Source organism: Pseudophryne corroboree, chromosome 9 (assembly GCF_028390025.1).
Source record: "Pseudophryne corroboree isolate aPseCor3 chromosome 9, aPseCor3.hap2, whole genome shotgun sequence".
Lineage (NCBI taxonomy): Eukaryota > Metazoa > Chordata > Amphibia > Anura > Myobatrachidae > Pseudophryne > Pseudophryne corroboree.
In genome coordinates, this window is record NC_086452.1 from 166228840 (window position 1) to 166249327 (window position 20488).

Here is a 20488-nt window from a genome sequence, read left to right on the forward strand (position 1 = left end):
GAGATTTCAGCTTCCAACTCCAAGACCCATGCTTCAATAGCCTCTGCAGCCCATGTTGCTGCAATAGTGGGCCTTTGTGCAGCACCCGTGAGGGTGTAAATCGCTTTTAGACAACCCTCCACACGTTTATCCGTAGGCTCTTTTAGAGACGTGACGGTAGTGACAGGTAGAGCTGAGGAAACCACCATCCTAGCCACATGTGAGTCTACTGGAGGAGGTGTTTCCCAATTTTTAGACAGCTCTGGCGCAAGGGGATAGCGAGCCAGCATCTTCTTTTGAGGCAAAAACTTCTTACCCGGGTTTTCCCAGGGTTCCTGACGTATATCCACTAGGTGGTCAGAGTGAGGTAAAACTTGTTTAACCACCTTCTGACGCTTGAACCTATCTGGTTTCTTAGGAGGAACGGATGGCTCGGGATCATCTGTAATCTGTAAAATCAACTTAATAGCCTCCAAAAGATCAGGAACATCCACATGTGAACTACCCTCCCCATTAGCAGTATCTGAGTCAGAATCTGTGGGGTCAGTGTAAGTGCCATCTTCATCAGACGAGGTGTCAGTGACAGCAGTGGATTGTGAGGAGATAAGAGCTCGCTTAGAGGACCCCTTGGACTTAGGCGAGCGAGGGTAAGACTTTTTAGTAGTCAGGAACTGGTTCAACTTCTTCAACTGAGCAGATAAATTGTCCGCCAACGGCGGATTAGCTACAGGGACCACATACGGTTGTACCGGCATAGGGGGTCCCATAGGGGGTGTTAATTTATTAACTAGCATATGCAGAAGCGTGGAAAAAGCAGCTCACGGTGGGTCATTATGGACCTCCGTTGCTACAGTTCAACTGGGGAGCAAGGAGCCCCCAGAACCAGAACCCACAGCTGCTATATTCTCCTCATATGGATCTGTGGCTTCAGCAACACCAGCAGTGTGTTCCGCCGCAGAACCGTTACCATAAGAAGCAGACATGATATAACTTGCAGTATCAGGTAACACAGTACAATTGGCAGCAGCACAATACCTCTTACCCATACCCCTGCGCAGTGTAGTCAACACAAGCAGAGATACAGGAGAGATATGGTGATTAAATTCACAGAGAAAAATACATATTAGAGTATACCTTGTGAATATCCTATATTATTATAAGACCTGACGCACCAAGCCCCCTCAGGTTATAGAATATAGGGATAGCAAGTTGAGTGAGAGACACGAAATGGAAACCACTCAGCAAGCTAATGCACACACATATAATCACAGTTACACAATGCAGAGGTTATTACCAACAATAATACTGCACTGGACCAGCTGATATAGCTATGTAGTCAATAAATATAACACTGCACAGTAAGAACTGGATGTATATCACAGGGTAATTGTACAAGAAAACCCTGACTAAATGCACTCTTTCTTAACTAACACTGTCTAATAGGCAGGTAGAATACTTAAGTGTCATGTAAAGTCACAGCGCTGACAACCAGGCGGCTTTACACAGGAGGATTTGCCCAAGCAGTCACAGGAACAGTGTAGCTGAGAGAAATGGCGCCCAGACACTGACAGGGAGTGAGGAAAAGACAGATATGTAGCTCCAGGGCGGGAACATTTGCGGAAAATGGCGCCCTGGGGCTGGGGGAGGGGCTCCAGGTCTAAGCCTTATCCCCCTGCTGGCAAAACCACCAGGTACTGTGGACTACTATTAAAATGGCTTTAAGAGAAAACCTGACCTGCACCCATGCCCTGGTGATCTAGTGGGATCGCCTGTACTGCCACAGTGTCCACCGCCAGCGCGTGCGGCCCGCCTTTCCTCTGACCGCGCTGGATTGCGATAAAGTACGGGTCCCGCAAGCGGGACCCACTCACCACCTCCCGAAGCGCGGCCACGCGATCCAGGAGAGCCCCCGTCGTGTGTGCCTGACCATGGAAGAAAACCGGAGCCTCCTGCTGTAGTTACCCGGCAGCCAGGGCTCGGGAGTGTACAGGGAGAGATGGAGCTGTAGCAGTGAATGTCAAAAGACATATACACACTGCTGCTGCCCTTGAAGTCTTCACTTTTCTTCTAAAAAGCTCTTCTCAGGGCTGCCCAGCGCATCCCCTCTGTTATGTGCCTGCTATCTGCGGCACCAACTACAAAACTGAGCTCCTGTGCAGGGAGGCGGGGTTATAGAGGAGGCGGCGCTATGCATTCTGGGAACAGTCAAAGCTTTTTAGCCTGTTGGTGCCTCGGATCAAGATCCTAATCTACACCCCTATGTCTTTCCTTGTGGAGCCCAGTGTATCCCGCAGCAGAAAATGGGAAAATCCACTGGTAGTGGATGCGTCAGTCTCCAGGCTCTCACGTAAAATTGTATTGCCTGTCCCTGGTGCAGGCTGCCTAAAAGATGCGGCTGATCGCAAGATTGAGGCTACACTCAAATACTGGTACACTGCTGCTGGGGTGGCCCAGAGACCCACATTGCTAAATGGTCGGCTAGTTTAATTGAGGGGTTAGACACCTTACCTCAAGATGAAAATTGTTTTGCTCCTACAATATATATAAGACTGCACATTTTATGGTGGAAACCATAAAGTAGATAGGTGTGCTTAATGCGCGCACTACAGCTATGGCTGTGTCGGCACGCAGGGGACTATGGCTATGTCAGTGGACTGCTGACATGGAATCCAGGAAAAGCGTGGAAGGCATGCCTTTCATAGGTGAGGCCTTATTTGGAGATGAACTCGACAAATGGATCTCGCGAGCTACTGCAGGTAAGTCCACTTACCTACCTTCTGCAGCTCTGACAGCTAGGAAGACCTACTCAGGACCCAATTTACAGTCCTTTTAGACTGTCAAGTTTAGGGGCAGAGCCAGAGGTTCTTCTACCACCACCAGAGGTGCTAGAGGTAAACCACGCAAACCAGCAACTGCTGGTTCACAGGAACAGGGCTCAGGCTCTGCTTCCTCAAGATCTTCCGCATGATGGTGGACCGCAATGCCTGGAAGACAGGCAGGTGGGAGCCCGGCTAAAATGCTTCAGTCAAATCTGGACAAGATCGTGCCAGGATCCCTGGGTCATAGACCTTATATCCCATGGCTACAGACTGGAGTTCCAGGAGTTCCCACCTCACAGATTCTTCAAATCAGGCTTACCAGTTTCACAAGAGGCAAGAATAGCCTTACAGGACGCCATTCAAAAAACTGTTACAGACCCAGGTCATTGTTCCAGTTCCACCTCATCTACAAAACAAGGGTTACTTACTATTCCAGCTTGTTTGTAGTACCGAAACCGGACAGTTTGGTAAGACCAATTCTGAACCTCACATCGTTGAACCTGTACTTACGAGTGTTCAAGTTCAAGATGGAGTCTCTGAGAGCGGTGATCTCAGGTCTGGAGGAGGGGGAATTCCTAGTGTCTCTGGATATCAAGGATGCGTACCTTCATATTCCGATCTGGCCACCTCATCAGGCTTACCTACGGTTTGCACTGCAGGCAGTGTCGGACTAGGGCATGTAGGGCCCACCGGGGAATGCAGTGGTAGGGGGCCATGTTTAGGGGTGTGGCCAGTCTCTAGAGGGGGTATTCGAGCTGCCACAATGGTTTGCCTAACCATTTTGCATGGGTTGGTCCCCTAGATAAATACAGTATATACAGTAAATACTGTAGTGCATGCATGATAATGTACTAGATTAGTAACAGCACAGTCTGGAACCTGATTCCTAGAGGAGGTGGTTAGCCTCCAGCCAGTAGGGCCCACTGGTGTTTTCCCCTGTACCCCTGTGGGCCAGTACGACCCTGACTGCAGGACTGTCACTACCAGTTCCAGGCCCTGCCATTTGGTCTCTCCACTGTACTGAGGGTGTTCACCAAAGTGATGGCAGAGATGATGATTCTGCTCAGCAAACAAGGAGTGAACATGATTCCGTACCTGGACGATCTTCTGATAAAGGCACCATCCAGGGAGCAGTTGTTGGAGAACATTGGTCTCTCAACCAGACTTCTTCTGATGATGGCTGCACGCTGAGAGGACATGCAGATGACCAGGAACCGGAAGTGATGGGAGCCGGTTGCCGGGCGCCGGGAGCATGAGCAGGATGTGCTTGTGCAGGTCAGAGGGGCATCAGCGCTAAGAGATGGTCAGAAGGGGACTGGCGCTGAACCCAGGTGGTACTGTGGGAGCTTAGGTTTGTGTGCGGGTGTGTGAGCCAAGCAAAGCAGGCCAAGCAGAGCGGGCCAAGCAGAACAGGCGGCAAGAGATTGTGCTGCTGCTCTGTGTGTTTGTGCCTGTGTGTATGAGCCAGGGACAAACAGGAGCAGGAGAGTGTGCTGCTCTGAATGTGTGTGTGAGCCGAGGACTGAGCGGAACAGGCTGCAGGTGAGGGTGAGAGTGTGATACAAGTTAGGGTGCAGCTACTGCTGTCCCATGTGTATGTGAGTGCTTGAAAATAAAAATAAAACCTATTGTGCAGTGCTGCTACAAGGAAGGTGATCACCAAAGTAGAAGAACATCACTGAGGGCAGGCCAGACGCAGGCCGGACACGCAAGTATCACATCTCTTAAACACTTTTTTTTTTTTTTATTCTTTCCCTCTCCTTGATTGTATTATCAGTTACTGTCTGTTGTATTGCATAAATTGTATTCGTATTGCATAAATTGTGTCATATATTGAACTTACATATATATTGTCCCTCTCTTTTTTATTTTCTGGAGGTAACAGGGAGTTAGCACTTATTAAAAATGGGTGGGGCCGCGACTGAGAATCTCACTCAGTGCATATTCTGCATGATGTATGTGCACCTGGAACAACAGTCCGAGTGTGGGTACATCTGTGCGAGATGTGAGCAAAAGGCTGCCCTGGAAGCCCAGGTAACTGATCTAGAGCGGACCGTTACACGACTGAGAAGCATTCACAATCTCAAGCAAAGTTTAGGTAGAACGGTGGAGGAGTTGCAGGGGGGAACACTGATAGACGAGGACGATCAGGTAGACAGCTGGGTCATAGTTAGAAGAAAGAAGTAAAGGGGGAGAGGGAGACAGGACATCTCCGATCTGCTAAATCTTAATAAATTCGCCCGAATGGACGAAGATTCTGAGGATGGCAGTGAAGAAATGACAGAACTGGAGGAGACTGTTCCCTCTAGCAACCAGAGGAGCGGTCCCCCCAGTACAGATCGGGAAAAAGATAGTGAGGTACCTAGTCATATTGTGGTGGTAGGGGACTCTATTATTAGGAGGACAGACAGGGCAATCTGCTACCGAGACCATGATCGCCATAGAGACTGTTGTCTTCCGGGTGCTCGGGTATGGCACATCGCGGACCGGGTAGATAGATTGTTGGGAGGGACTGGTAAAGACCCGGCAGTCTTGGTGTATGTTGGCACCAATGACAAAGTTAGTGGTAGGTGGGATGTCCTTAAGAAAGACTATAGGGAATTAGGCAAGAAACTTAAGGCAAGGACATCTAGGGTAATATTCTCAGAAATATTGCCAGTGCCACGCGCTAGCCCAGGGAGGCAGAGGGAGATTAGGGAGGTAAATGTGTGGCTTGGAGACTGGTGTAGGAAGGAGGGGTTTGTGTTCTTGGAACACTGGGCCGACTTCTAGTCAGACACTATCTTTTTTGTCGTGATGGATTGCACCTGAATGAGGAGAGGGCTGCGGTGCTGGGGAGCAAGATGTTTAGAAGGTTGGAGGAGCTTTTAAACAAGAAGCCTGGAAGGAGGGTTTAGCTAAAAGCTACGGGTCAAACAGAGAGAACAGTAAGGATGGGGGTAGTGAACAATTTGGGAGTGGAGAAAGGGGGAGCGAACGTTCAGCCAGCAAGGGCAAGGGTATTTGCATTGGTATTAACACCAGAATTACTGACACAGGTATTGCCCAAGATTTTCCCAATTTATTACCTACTTATGATTATGGCTCAACAATACGGTACATAGAAAATGATGTCCATAGCATAAGGGAAGATACTTACATCGGGGAGGGGGGGTATAGAAAGTCTTAATAGGTCGTATAGAGATAGTAGTGAGGGAGGATGTATTAAGTATGATGGAATGGAAAGAGTGGGAAAAGAAAAACAGTTGGTAAGGGTAAGTCTAGAAAGATACTTGTAAATATAGATAAGATACCATTAAAATAAACGGGCAAGGGAAATATTAAGCTAAAATGAATCCTTGTGAACGAAAGAAGCCTATCAGGTAAAATGGGGGAATTGGAATGGCTTGTATCAAAGTCTCAGTATGATATTATAGGTATTACGGAAACATGGTGGGTCGACTCTTACAACTGGGTTGCGAATTTGGAGGGATACTCTCTTTTCAGGGGAGATAGGGCTACTAAAAGGGGAGGAGGGGTATGTCTCTTTGTTAAACCATCTCTAAAACCATACTTAATAGATGTTATTTACGAGAGGACTGGAGATAATGTGGAGTCACTATGGGTTGAGATCACTAGTGGGGGCACTGAAGCAAAGAAACTAATTATTGGTACATGCTACAAGCAACCGGATATTACCATACATGAGGAGGAACAACTCTTACAGCAAATTGAAAAAGCTGCAGGAATGGGGACCATCCTAGTGTTAGAGGATTTTAACTATCCTGATATAAATTGGAGTAACGATTCATGTGTAAAAACTAGGAGAAGCAGGTTCTTAAATACATTAAAGGATCAATACTTGACTCAATTAGTCGAGGATTCAACTAGAGGTAAAACTATTCTGGACCTAGTTATTACCAATAATGTGGACATTATATCAAACACTAAAGTTGGGGAGACCTTTGGAAACAGTGATCACTATATGATCACATTCAACATCAGTTTCAAGAAACACAGCTATAAGGGATCAACAAAAACATTTAACTTTTTAGAAAAGCTAACTTCAATATGATGAGACAGACACTAAATGACATTGATTCACAAAGAAAATTTTACACCAAAAAGAAATTGCGCTATCGAGCTGCAGGTCAGTGGACACTCAGAGGTGGGATGTTACCCTCATCCCTAGAAAGAATACCTGAAACTGTTGAAATTTCTGAGCGTCCTCTATCCCGCGCTCCCCTTAATTTATGAAAAACATACAAAGGAGGTGGATCTCTACTTATCTTAGATCAGGTGTTTTTCTCTCAAAGATATCTTTTTAATAGTTCAAAAAAGTTCAAAAAGATGATCAAACCGGAAGTTCCTTTTCGGCCATCTTTCTAGTTCCAAAACATATTGGTTCAGTGCCAGAGTAGATAAAGCAATTCCTGAACAAATTTATAGTATGATAAGATTATGTACATGATTGAATAATAATGCAAAATCACCACAAATGTTAACAAGTATTAAAAACATGATAAAAAATATGATATTACAGATAATAAAAATGATTCTGTGCATATTTCACATTTGTATCTCATATCAATCTATAAGGGTATAAATAGCTGGGAAGAAGAGCCAGAAGGACATGCCTTGAAAAAGATCCACGGATCGAAACGCGTTGGCTGACTTGTGACATTCCGGTGGCTGATTACCTGGACGAGGAGAGGACGAGGTGCCCATTGCTTGGAGCTGACCGTTCCCGGGGACGTTGGAAACATCAATACAGCGACAAATTTTGGTGCACTTATGAAACCCCAAATCTGGTAGGAAGCCACCCTCATATTTTGCTTGGATATGAGAATCTTGTTCTATGTGATGAAGATTTTATGCCTGGATTTTATCGTTTGATCATCTTTTTGAACTTTTTTGAACTATTAAAAAGATAAACTTTTATCATAAATATTTCCTGTCATTATAATCCACAATTTCTGGCAAGGGATTGTGGTTTAAACTGTTAAAAGGTTAATACACTAGAGTGTTTTCTCTGACCTCTCTCTTACATGTATTACCTCTGAATGAACATACACCCCGTTTGACAGCACAAGGGGGTATGAAGAAGGTATATCTTTGAGAGAAAAACACCTGATCTAAGATAAGTAGAGATCCACCTCCTTTGTTTGTTTTTCATAAATTAAGGGGAGCGCGGGATAGAGGACGCTCAGAAATTTCAACAGTTTCAACTAAATGACATTGACAGGAACATTTTGTTTCATGGTAAAAACACAACAGAAATGTGGGATGCTTTAAAAGGGTTGCTTGATAGCAATATTTACAAATTCATTTCCATGAGCAGTAAACGCAGGAGTACTAAACACAAACCAATGTGGCTTAATAAGGAGGTCAAAGAAGCAATGGCTAATGGAGGGGAGGAGTCATTCCAGTATTGTAAGGAATGCAATAAAAGATGCAAAAAAGTAATAAGAGCAGCTAAAATTGTAAATGAAAAGCAAATCGCTATAGAGAGTAAAACCAATCCTAATTTTTTTTTTAAATACATAAACAGTAAAAGGATAAAGAAGTAGAATGTAGGCCCTTTAAAAGATGCATTGGGAGCTTTGATAAATGATGACAAAATAAAAGCAGAAATACTGAACAATTTTTTTCCTCAGTATTCACCAGGGAGGATCAGACGGTGAGATAGTGAAGGTAATGACTCTTGAGTTGATGCTTGTTTAAGTGAAGAAGTAGACCTGGAGAGGCTAAGTAACATAAAGATTAATATATTACCAGGCCCAGATGGTTTTCATCCGAGGGTTATTATGGAGCTTAGGTCACAGCTAGCAAAACCGCTATACTTGATTTTCCATAGTTCAATTAGATTAGGCATGGTACCAAAGGATTGGCGCACAGCTGAAGTAGTGTCTTTATTTAAAAAGGGAACTAAAAATAATCCTGGTAACTATAGACCAGTTAGTTTAATCTCTATAGTGGGTAAAATATTGGAAGGCATTTTGAGGGATAGCATAGACGATTATCTGCGGGATACTAAGTTTATTAGCAAAAGACTGCATGGGTTTGTAAGGGACAGATCATGTCAAACTAACTTAATTAGCTTCTACGAGGAAGTGAGCAAGAATCTTGACCAGGGAAAAGCAGTGGATGTGGTGTATTTAGATTTTGCAAAAGCCTTCGATACAGTGCCTCACAGGAGGCTGATCATCAAATTAAGGAAACTTGGCCTAGGATATACTATTTGCACATGGATAAGTAATTGGCTGGATAATAGAGTACAATGAGTAGTGGTCAATGGGATGTTCTCCAGCAGGGCACCAGTAGTCAGCAGAATACCGCAAGGGTCTGTACTTGGCCCGCTACTGTTCAATATATTTATCAATGATCTAGGAATAGGCCTGGAAAGCACAGTGTCAATCTTTGTGAAAGGTAATTAATTCAGAAAGCAATGTCGAGTCTCTACAGAATTACTTATTTAAACTTGAAACCTGGGCATCTAAATGGAGAATGAGGTTCAATATAGAAAAATTCAAAGTTATGCATTTTGGGACAAAAACACACTTGCATCCTATACTCTAAATGGGGAAAATATAGGGGTAACTGTGGTGGAAAAATATTTGGGGGTGCTCATAGATAATAGGCTTAATAACAGTACACAATGTCAAAATGCAGCAAAGAAGCCAAGTAAAGTGTATTAAACGGGGCATTGAGACAAGGGACAAGGATGTAATCCTGCATCTGTACAAATTATTGGTATGTCCGCACCTGGAATATTGTGTTCAGTTTTGGGCACCGTATTATAAAAAAGATATCGGGAAACTAGAAAGACTTCAAAGGCGAGCTACTAAATTGATTAATGGGTTAGAGACATTGGAGTACGAGGAAAGGCTTACTAGGTTAAATATGTATACTCTAGAAAAGAGGCGTCTAAGAGGAGACATTATTAATATTTTCAAATGTATAAAGGGTCATTACAAGGAGTAAGCAGGGGATTTGTTTATTAAAATAACTCTGTATAGGACAAGTGGGCACTTGCTGAGGCTAGAGGAGAGAAAATTCCGTACACGGGCTAATTCAGGTTGGATCGCAAATCGCGATCCGGACTGAATTTTTGCATGGGTGCTGTGGGCGCGTGCGCAGCGAGCCGTACTGCGCATGTGTCCGCATTTTCTGTGGGGGGCCGCAGAAAATGCAGTTGCCTCTGCCTGTCAATCAGGCAGAGACTGTCACGGGGCGGGAGGGGGGCGGCAACGCTTCATTTTCAGGGATGAAACGGAGCATTGCGGGGACGGAAAACCTGAACGGTGGGCTGTGCGGCATGAATGGGGGCATGTCGGGGGCACTGTCGCAGCGGCTGCATGACGTCACACGCAGCCGCAGTGACAGGTAAGATGGCGTCGGGACTCCTGCGGCCGCAGTTAAGCTGCGCCGGCATGAGTCAACCTTAGTTTCTGCTGACAAGCTGAAATTGCGAGGAGATCGCAATATCTGCTTGTTGCAGGGGGGAGGCGCCGGTCAGCATGCTGGGCGGCCTTGCCCAGCGCTGGGCGGTCCCTAGCATGCGTGCAAAAGGATAGCAGATTCTGCTGATTAGCAGAATTTGCTATCCTTACTGAATTGGCCCCACAACGTAGGAAAGGGTTCTTCACAATAAGGGCAATAAAGATTTGGAACTCCCTGCCGGAGAAGGTAATAATGGCAGACTCTGTAAATGCATTTAAAAACGGATTAGACAAATTTCTAACTGGAAAATGTATCCAGGTCTATAGCATTTAACATATTGACATTAAATATCTGGGAGTGGTAAGAATCATAGTTGTCAATTGGTACTAAACCATTACTTCAGCAGGCGTATTGTAATATGATACAGCTGATGTACAGCTTAACACAATACAGGTTGAACCCAATGGGCTTTTTGCCTCTTTTCAACCTCACTAACTGTGTAACTATATATACTATGGATCATGGGTGGATTCTGAACCTACCAAAATCTCACCTAGAACTAACGCAGAGGCTGGGAATGATACTGGACACAGAGTCTCAGAAAATGTTCCTTTCCTTGAAAAAGGCAATACTAATCCAGTCGATGGTCCGGGCCATCTTGAAGCCGACCTGGATCTCTGTGCATTTTTGCATACGCCTTCTGGGGAAAATGGTGGCTTCTTACGAATCAATTCAGTACAGAAGGTTTCATGCGAGGCTCTTCCAGCTGGATCTGTTGGACAAATGGTCCGGATTGCATCTTCACATGCACCAGAGGATTCGTCTGTCGCCAAAAGCCAGGATCTCCCTTCTGTGGTTGCTACAGACTTCTCACCTAGTCGAGGGTTGGAGGTTCGGGATTCAGAATTGGATTCTGCTAACCACAGACGTAAGCCTCAGATGTTAGGGTGCGGTCACCCAGGGGGTACAGTTTCAGGGAAGATGGTCAAGTCAGGAAGTTGTCCTTCCAATAAACATCCTGGAACTCAGGGCTATCTACAATGCCCTTCTGCAGGCCTCATTTCTTCTTCAGAATCAGGCCATTCAGGTCCAGTCGGACAATGTGATGGTGGTAACGTACATAAACTGACAGGGCAGAACGAAAAGCAGAGCCGCAATGTCATTGGTGTCAAGAATTCTCCTCTGGGTGGAAAAACACGCCGTGGCATTGTCGGCGATCTTCATTCCGGGTGTAGACAACTGGGAAGCAGACTTCCTCAGCAGACACGACCTGCACCCGGGAGAGGTGTCCCGGTGGTTAACATGTCGGTGGGGGTATCCACAAATTGACATGATGGCCTCTCGACTCAACAAGAAGCTCAAGCTGTATTTTTTCAGGTCAAGGGACCCACATGCAGTAGCGGTAGATGCCCTGGCAACTCCGTGGGTCTATACCAGCTGGTGTACTTGTTTCCTCCCATTAATCTGATCCCAAGAATTCTAAAGATAATTTCTCTGACGTCCTAGTGGATGCTGGGAACTCCGTAAGGACCATGGGGAATAGCGGCTCCGCAGGAGACTGGGCACAACTAAAAGAAAGCTTTTAGACTACCTGGTGTGCACTGGCTCCTCCCCCTATGACCCTCCTCCAAGCCTCAGTTAGATTTCTGTGCCCGGCCGAGCTGGATGCACACTAGGGGCTCTCCTGAGCTCCTAGAAAGAAAGTTTATTTTAGGTTTTTTATTTTACAGTGAGACCTGCTGGCAACAGGCTCACTGCATCGAGGGACTAAGGGGAGAAGAAGCGAACCTACCTGCTTGCAGCTAGCTTGGGCTTCTTAGGCTACTGGACACCATTAGCTCCAGAGGGATCGACCGCATGGAACTGGCCTTGGTGTTCGTTCCCGGAGCCGAGCCGCCGTCCCCCTTACAGAGCCAGAAGCAAGAAGAGGTCCGGAAAATCGGCGGCAGAAGACATCAGTCTTCACCAAGGTAGCGCACAGCACTGCAGCTGTGCGCCATTGCTCCTCATGCACACTTCACACTCCGGTCACTGAGGGTGCAGGGCGCTGGGGGGGGGGGGCGCCCTGAGCAGCAATAAAAACACCTTGGCTGGCAAATTTATCACAATATATAGCCCCAGAGGCTATATATGTGATAAATACCCCTGCCAGAATCCATAAAAAAGCGTGAGAAAAGTCCGCGAAAAAGGGGCGGAGCTATCTCTCTCAGCACACTGGCGCCATTTTCTCTTCACAGTACAGCTGGAAGACAGCTCCCCAGGCTCTCCCCTGTAGTTTGCAGGCTCAAAGGGTTAAAAAGAGAGGGGGGGCACTAAGTTTAGGCGCAATATTGTATATACAAGCAGCTATTGGGAAAAATTCACTCAATATAGTGTTAATCCCTAAATTATATAGCGCTCTGGTGTGTGCTGGCATACTCTCTCTCTGTCTCCCCAAAGGGCTGTGTGGGGTCCTGTCCTCAGTCAGAGCATTCCCTGTGTGTGTGCGGTGTGTTGGTACGGCTGTGTCGACACGTTTGATGAGGAGGCTTATGTGATGGCAGAGCAGATGCCGATAAATGTGATGTCGCCCCCTGTGGGGCCGACACCAGAGTGGATGGATAGGTGGAAGGTATAAACCGACAGTGTCAACTCCTTACATAAAAGGCTGGATGACGTAACAGCTATGGGACAGCCGGCTTCTCAGCCCGCGCCTGCCCAGGCGTCTCAAAGGCCATCAGGGGCTCAAAAACGCCCGCTCCCTCAGATGGCAGATACAGATGTCGACACGGAGTCTGACTCCAGTGTCGACGAGGTTGAGACATATACACAATCCACTAGGAACATCCGTTACATGATCCCGGCAATAAAAAATGTGTTACACATTTCTGACATTAACCCAAGTACCAGTAAAAAAGGGTTTTATGTTTGGGGAGAAAAAGCAGGCAGTGTTTTGTTCCCCCATCAAATGAGTGAATGAAGTGTGAAAAAGCGTGGGTTCCCCCGATAAGAAACTGGTAATTTCTAAAAAGTTACTGATGGCGTACCCTTTCCCGCCAGAGGATAAGTTACGCTGGGAGATATCCCCTAGGGTGGATAAGGCGCTCACACGTTTGTCAAAAAAGGTGGCACTGCCATCTTAGGATACGGCCACTTTGAAGGTACCTGCTGATAAAAAGCAGGAGGCTATCCTGAAGTCTGTATTTACACACTTAGGTACTAGACTGAGACCTGCAGATAGTGCTGCTGCAGCGTGGTCTGTAACCCTGTCAAACAGGGATACTACTTTGCGAACATAAGACGTCGTCTTATATATGAGGGATGCACAGAGGGATATTTTGCCGGCTGGCATCCAGAATTAATGCAATGTCCATTCTGTCAGGAGGGTATTAGAGACCCGACACTGGACAGGTGATGCTGACTTTAAAAGGCACATAGAGCCTTATAAGGGTGAGGAATTGTTTGGGGATGGTCTCTGGGACCTCTTATCCACAGCAACAGCTGGGAAGAAAAATTTTTACCTCAGGTTTCCTCACAGCCTAAGAAAGCACTGTATTATCAAAGGCGCTTTCTTTCTGCACAGAGACGAGGGAAGAGGGAAAAAGCTGCACCAGTCAGCCAGTTCCCAGAATCAAAATTCTTCCCCCGCTTCCTCTGAGTCCACCGCATGACGCGGGGGCTCCACAGGCGGAGCCAGGTACGGTGGGGGGCCACCTCAAAAATGTCATCGATCAGTGGGATCGCTCACAGGTGGATCCCTGGATCCTTCAAGTAGTAACTCAGGGGTACAAGCTGGAATTCGAGGTGTCTCCCCCCCGCCGTTTCTCAAATCTGCCTTGCCGACAACTCCCTCAGGCAGGGAGGCTGTGCTAGAGGCAATTCACAAGCTGTATTCCCAGCAGGTGATAGTCAAGGTGCCCCTACTTCAACAAGGACGGGGTTACTATTCCACACTGTTTGTGGTACCGAAACCGAACGGTTCGGTGAGACCCATTTTAAATTTGAAATCCTTGAACACATACATAAAAAAATTCAAGTTCAAGATGGAATCGCTCAGGGCGATTATTGCAAGCCTGGAGGAGGGGGATTACATGGTATCCCTGGACATCAAGGATGCTTACCTACATGTCCCCATTTACCATCCTCACCAGGAGTACCTCAGATTTGGGGTACAGGATTGCCATTACCAATTCCAAACACTGCCGTTTGGACTGTCCACGGCACCGAGGGTCTTTACCAAGGTAATGGCAGAAATTATGATACTCCTTCGAAAAAAGGGAGTTTTAATTATCCCGTACTTGAACGATCTCCTTATAAAGGCAAGGTCCAAGGAGCAGTTGTTGGTCGGAGTAGCACTATCTCGGGAAGTGCTACAACAGCACGGATCGATTCTATACATTCCAAAGTCACAGCTGGTTCCTACCACACGCCTACTGTTCCTGGGAATGGTTCTGGACACAGAACAGAAAAAAGTGTTTCTCCCGCAGGAGAAAGCCAAGGAGCTGTCATCTCTAGTCAGAGACCTCCTGAAACCAAAACAGGTATCGGTGCATCACTGCACACGAGTCCTGGGAAAAATGGTAGCTTCTTACGAAGCAAAATTCCATTCGGCAGGTTCCATGCAAGCACCTTTCAGTGGGACCTCTTGGACAAGTGGTCGGGATCGCATCCTCAGATGCATCGGCTGATAACCCTGTCTCCAAGGACCAGGGTATCTCTACTGTGGTGGCTGCAGAGTGCTCATCTTCAAGAGGGCCGCAGATTCGGCATACAGGACTGGGTCCTGGTAACCACGGATGCCAGCCTTCGAGGCTGGGGGGCAGTCACACAGGGAAGAAATTTCCAAGGACTTTGGTCAAGTCAGGAGTCGTCCCTACACATAAATATTCTGGAACTGAGGGCCATTTACAATGCCCTAAGTCTGGCAAGGCCTCTGCTTCAAAACCAGCCGGTACTGATCCAATCAGACAACATCACGGCAGTCGCCCTTATAAACCGACAGGGCGGCACAAGAAGCAAGATGGCGATGGCAGAAGCCACAAGGATTCTCCGATGGGCGGAGAATCACGTCTTAGCACTGTCAGCAGTGTTCATTCCGGGAGTGGACAACTGGGAAGCAGACTTCCTCAGCAGACACGACCTACACCCGGGAGAGTGGGGACTTCATCCAGAAGTCTTCCAACTGTTGGTAAACCGTTGGGAAAGGCCACAGGTGGACATGATGGCGTCCCGCCTAAACAAAAAACTAGATATTGCGCCAGGTCAAGGGACCCTCAGGCAATAGCTGTGGACGCTCTAGTGACACCGTGGATGTGCCAGTCGGTTTATGTATTCCCTCCTCTGCCTCTCATACCAAAGGTACTGAGAATAATAAGAAAACGAGGAGTAAGAATGATACTCGTGGTTCCGGATGGGCCAAGAAGAGCTTGGTACCCAGAACTTCAAGAAATGATATCAGAGGACCCATGGCCTCTACCGCTCAGACAGGATCTGCTACAGCAGGGGCCCTGTCTGTTCCAAGACTTACCGCGGCTGCGTTTGACGGCATGGCGGTTGAATTCCGGATCCTAAAGGGAAAAGGCATTCCGGAGGAAGTCATTCCTACGCTGATAAAAGCCAGGAAAGAAGTGACCGCAAACCATTATCACCGTATTTGGCGAAAATATGTTGCGTGGTGTGAGGCCAGGAAGGCCCCAACAGAGGAATTTCAGCTGGGTCGTTTTCTGCACTTCCTACAGTCGGGAGTGACTATGGGCCTAAACTTGGGTTCCATTAAGGTCCAGATTTCGGCTCTGTCGATTTTCTTCCAGAAAGAACTGGCTTCACTGCCTGGAGTTCAGACATTTGTAAAGGGAGTGCTACATATTCAGCCCCCCTTTTGGGCCTCCTGTGGCACCTTCGGATCTCAAACGTGGTGTTGAGTTTCCTAAAATCACATTGGTTTGAGCCACTTAAAACTGTGGATTTGAAATATCTCACGTGGAAAGTGGTCATGTTATTGGCCTTGGCTTCGGCCAGGCGTGTGTCAGAATTGGCGGCTTTGTCATGTAAAAGCCCTTATCTGATTTTCCATATGGATAGGGCAGAATTGAGGACTCGTCCCCAGTTTCTCCCTAAGGTGGTATCAGCTTTTCACTTAAACCAACCTATTGTAGTGCCTGCGGCTACTAGGGACTTGGAAGATTCCACGTTACTGGACGTAGTCAGGGCCTTAAAAATTTATATTTCCAGGACGGCTGGAGTCAGGAAAACTGACTCGCTTTTTATCCTGTAGGCACCCAACAAAATAGGTGCTCCTGCTTCTAAGCAGACTATTGCTCGCTGAATTTGTAGCACAATTCAGCTGGAGCATTCTGCGGCTGGATTGCCGCATCCTAAATCAGTAAAAGCCCATTCCACGAGGAAAGTGGGCTCATCTTGGGCGGCTGCCCGAGGGGTCTCGGCTTTATAACTTTGCCGAGCTGCAACTTGGTCAGGGGCAAACACGTTTGCAAAATTCTACAAATTTGATACCCTGGCTGAGGAGGACCTTGAGTTCTCTCATTCGGTGCTGCAGAGTCATCCGCACTCTCCCGCCCGTTTGGGAGCTTTGGTATAATCCCCATGGTCCTTACGGAGTTCCCAGCATCCACTAGGACGTCAGAGAAAATAAGATTTTACTCACCGGTAAATCTATTTCTCGTAGTCCGTAGTGGATGCTGGGCGCCCATCCCAAGTGCGGATTGTCTGCAATACTTGTATGTAGTTATCGCTATGCTTGGCACACTAATTTATTCTCCCTCTATGGGTGTTGTGGACACCCACGGAGGGAGAATATGTCGGGATTGTGTCGATCGGGATTCCGGTGTCAGTATTTCGACCACCGGGATTCCGTCTGGCGGGATCTTGACTGCATCCCATTTAATCCCCTTGGCGCAAGTGTACCTAATTTGTTAATCCACTTAGATTCACATTTTAAGAGTTTTAGTGATCTATCTCCCCCCCTCCTAACCGGAGGGATGTGAACAATAATAGGACGCACAAGGACACAACTACGTACAGGAAACGGAGGTATACAAGGAGAGGGGGCCAGAAGCAGAGGACAGTAAGCAGGAAGGCCACCATTGTCACAGAGGAAATTATAGTATTCAACCTTTCTTCCCATGTACTTACTGAGACTGAAATTAAAGTACTGAGGAATGGTCTCTCATTACCTACGGCACACTTTGGTGATTTTCAATGGAAGGTGGAGAAGTATTGCTTGACCCGACAACTTAGACTACAAGAACATTTCAGAGGATCGCTGAGGGAAGACCATCATGCGACACTTGGAACTATGATTCCAAAGAAAATTCGGAAATTACAACACAAATCAAACTTTGAACATTTCGAATAACACATCCATAAAACCTTTTTCATGTATGTTAGAACCGAAAGTTTCCAAACAGGTGATTTTGAAAAAGGATAAACCGGTGACGCATAATAATTGTCGGATGAAGAATTTAAAGCACTTAAATGTCTGGCTTCATATTTTGATATCACTATTCGCCCTGCCGACAAGGGCGGATCTGCCTGTAATTTTTCATATGTCTTATGGTCAGATAGTTGATTATCCAGTTCAGTCATAAAGTCCTTGAAATTCTGAATTACTATTGCCCGCCCTTATCTGTGGGGCGTACAATGATATCTGTGTAACCAGACAAATCTCTCAATGCTGATTGGTTCTTTGGTGACAGATTGTGGTACATTTTTGGCTGAGTGGTATTCTGTTGCTTTGTGACCTTATCCGCCATTAGACGTGTGAAAGTTTTTATGGATGCATTTGTTGAAAATGGATCAAATGTGGAGACATTTCTATAAAATGAAATCACTACAAAACAACAGAATACCACTCAGCCAAATGTGTACCACAATCTGTCACCAAAGAACCAATCAGCATTGAGAGCATTTGTACACAAATGCAATTGCGATTTTCTAGCTACGGAACTGCTACTGTTAGCAAATGCTGGAGAAAAGCAAGGGGTGTTTTTTGGAGGGCACACTGGTTTAGACCTTCAAATATAGTGAAACAATGTGATGTAGAGACCGACATGTCCTATAGTGATATATTTGTATTGACATAATGCAAATTATATTTTTGAAAGAGAAAATAATTATTAATAAGAGTCATAGAAAAAAGCAAGAGGGAAGAGCGTATTCCAAGTGCTGCTGTTGCCCAGAAATTAAATGAAAAGAGACGCCCACCAGAGCCATTGCAAACTTATTCTACATTGCATACACATTTGCAATGTATACAAAAAAAATAGATTAAGGGTTGCCCTATGGCTACGCAGACTGAACATGACAGATACAGCAGATGGCAGATACACAACCCGAAAAACGACCATGACACACCTGCATGTTTCCAACCACTCCCTGTTAATACCTCCAAATGGTCACTTCTTCTCAATCACTTCTCAACGAAATCCTCATTTCGTCCGAGGTCGCATTGCGATTGTAGCACATGCACAGTCTGCTGATAATCGCTCCATTGTGTGAATCAGCCCTTGTATGCAAACATGAATTAGGCCCTTTATGCCACATTACATTGCCCCAGTTTATATTATGCCACATTACAGTGCTCCATTTCCTATTGTGCCACACTACAGTGCCCCCCGGTCATATTGGGCCACACTACAGTGCCTCCACTTCACATTGTGCCACACTACAGTGCCTCCACTTCACATTGTGCCACACTACAGTGCTTCCACTTCACATTGTGCCACACTAAAGTGCCTCCACTTCACATTGTGCCACACTACAGTGCCTCCACTTCACATTGTGCCACACTACAGTGGCTCCACTTCACAATGTGCCATACTACAGTGCCTCCACTTCACATTGTGCCACACTACAGTGCCTCCACTTCACATCATGCCACACTACAGTGCTGAAAATATCTACGTTCTCTGCCTGAAAAACACTCCATATCTGTGCTGCATTGTAGTATATAGTTGGAGGACAGTGCAGAATTTTGCTGACCAGTGACCACCAGTATTATATCAGTACGGTACAGTAGTCCACTGCTCTACTATACCTCTGTGTCGTCAAGTATACTATCCATCCATACCTGTGGTGCATTTTAGTTGTTGTGCGCAGTAGTAGAAGGACAGTGCATAATTTTGCTGACCACCAGTATATAATATATAGCAGTACGGTACAGTAGTCCACTGCTCTACCTGCCTCTGTGTCGTCAAGTATACCATCCATCCATACCTGTGGTGCATTTTAGTTGTTGTGCGCAGTAGTAGGAGGACAGTGCATAATTTTGCTGACCACCAGTATCTAATATATAGCAGTACGGTACAGTAGTCCACTGCTCTACCTACCTCTGTGTCGTCAAGTATACTATCCATCCGTACCTGTGGTGCATTTTAGTTGTTGTGCGCAGTAGTAGGAGGACAGTGCATAATTTTGCTGACCACCAGTATATAATATATAGCAGTACGGTACAGTAGTCCACTGCTCTACCTACCTCTGTGTCGTCAAATATACTATCCATCCATACCTGTGGTGCATTTTAGTTGTTGTGCGCAGTAGTAGGACAGTGCATAATTTTGCTGAACAGCCGTATATAATATATAGCAGTACGGTACAGTAGTCCACTGCTCTACCTACCTCTGTGTCGTCAAGTATACTATCCATCCATATCTGTGCTGCATTGTAGTTGTGTGCAGTATATAGTAGGAGGACAGTGCAGAATTTTGCTGACCACCAGTATATATATAGAAGTACGGTACAGTAGTCCATTGCTCTACCTCTGTGTCGTCAAGTATACTATCCATCCATATCTGTGCTGCATTGTAGTTGTGCGCAGTATATAGTAGGAGGACAGTGCAGAATTTTGCTGACCACCAGTATATAATATATAGCAGTACGGTACAGTAGGCCATTGCTATTGATATATTACTGGCATATAATTCCACACATTAAAAAATGGAGAACAAAAATGTGGAGGGTAAAATAGGGAAAGATCAAGATCCACTTCCACCTCGTGCTGAAGCTGCTGCCACTAGTCATGGCTGAGACGTTGAAATGCCAGGTGTTTGTGTCGCCCACTTGGGTCGCTTAGCTTAGTCATTCAGCGAACTCGGTGCAAATTTTAGGACTAAAAATTCAATATTGTGAGGTGTGAGGTGTTCAGAATAGACTGGAAATGAGTGGAAATTATGGTTATTGAGGTTAATAATACTATGGGATCAAAATTACCCCCAAATTCTATGATTTAAGCTGTTTTTGAGGGTTTTTTGTAAAAGAAAACACCCGAATCC

At 46.0% G+C, this 20488-nt stretch overlaps 1 long non-coding RNA gene across 2 annotated transcripts in view; it reads right to left on the reverse strand.

Annotated features, from left to right (window-relative positions):
- The window catches only part of LOC134956846 (uncharacterized), a 215620-nt gene that overhangs the window by 152111 nt on the left and 43021 nt on the right, over nt 1–20488 (reverse strand). Inside the window, exon 3 of one of the 2 annotated variants that reach the window (XR_010186228.1) lies at nt 7136–7210. The exons of the other annotated variant lie outside the window; for it this stretch is intronic. This is a non-coding gene — a long non-coding RNA (uncharacterized LOC134956846). Of the gene's footprint in view, nt 1–7135; nt 7211–20488 lie in introns of those variants that run through there. 2 annotated transcript variants of the gene reach the window in all.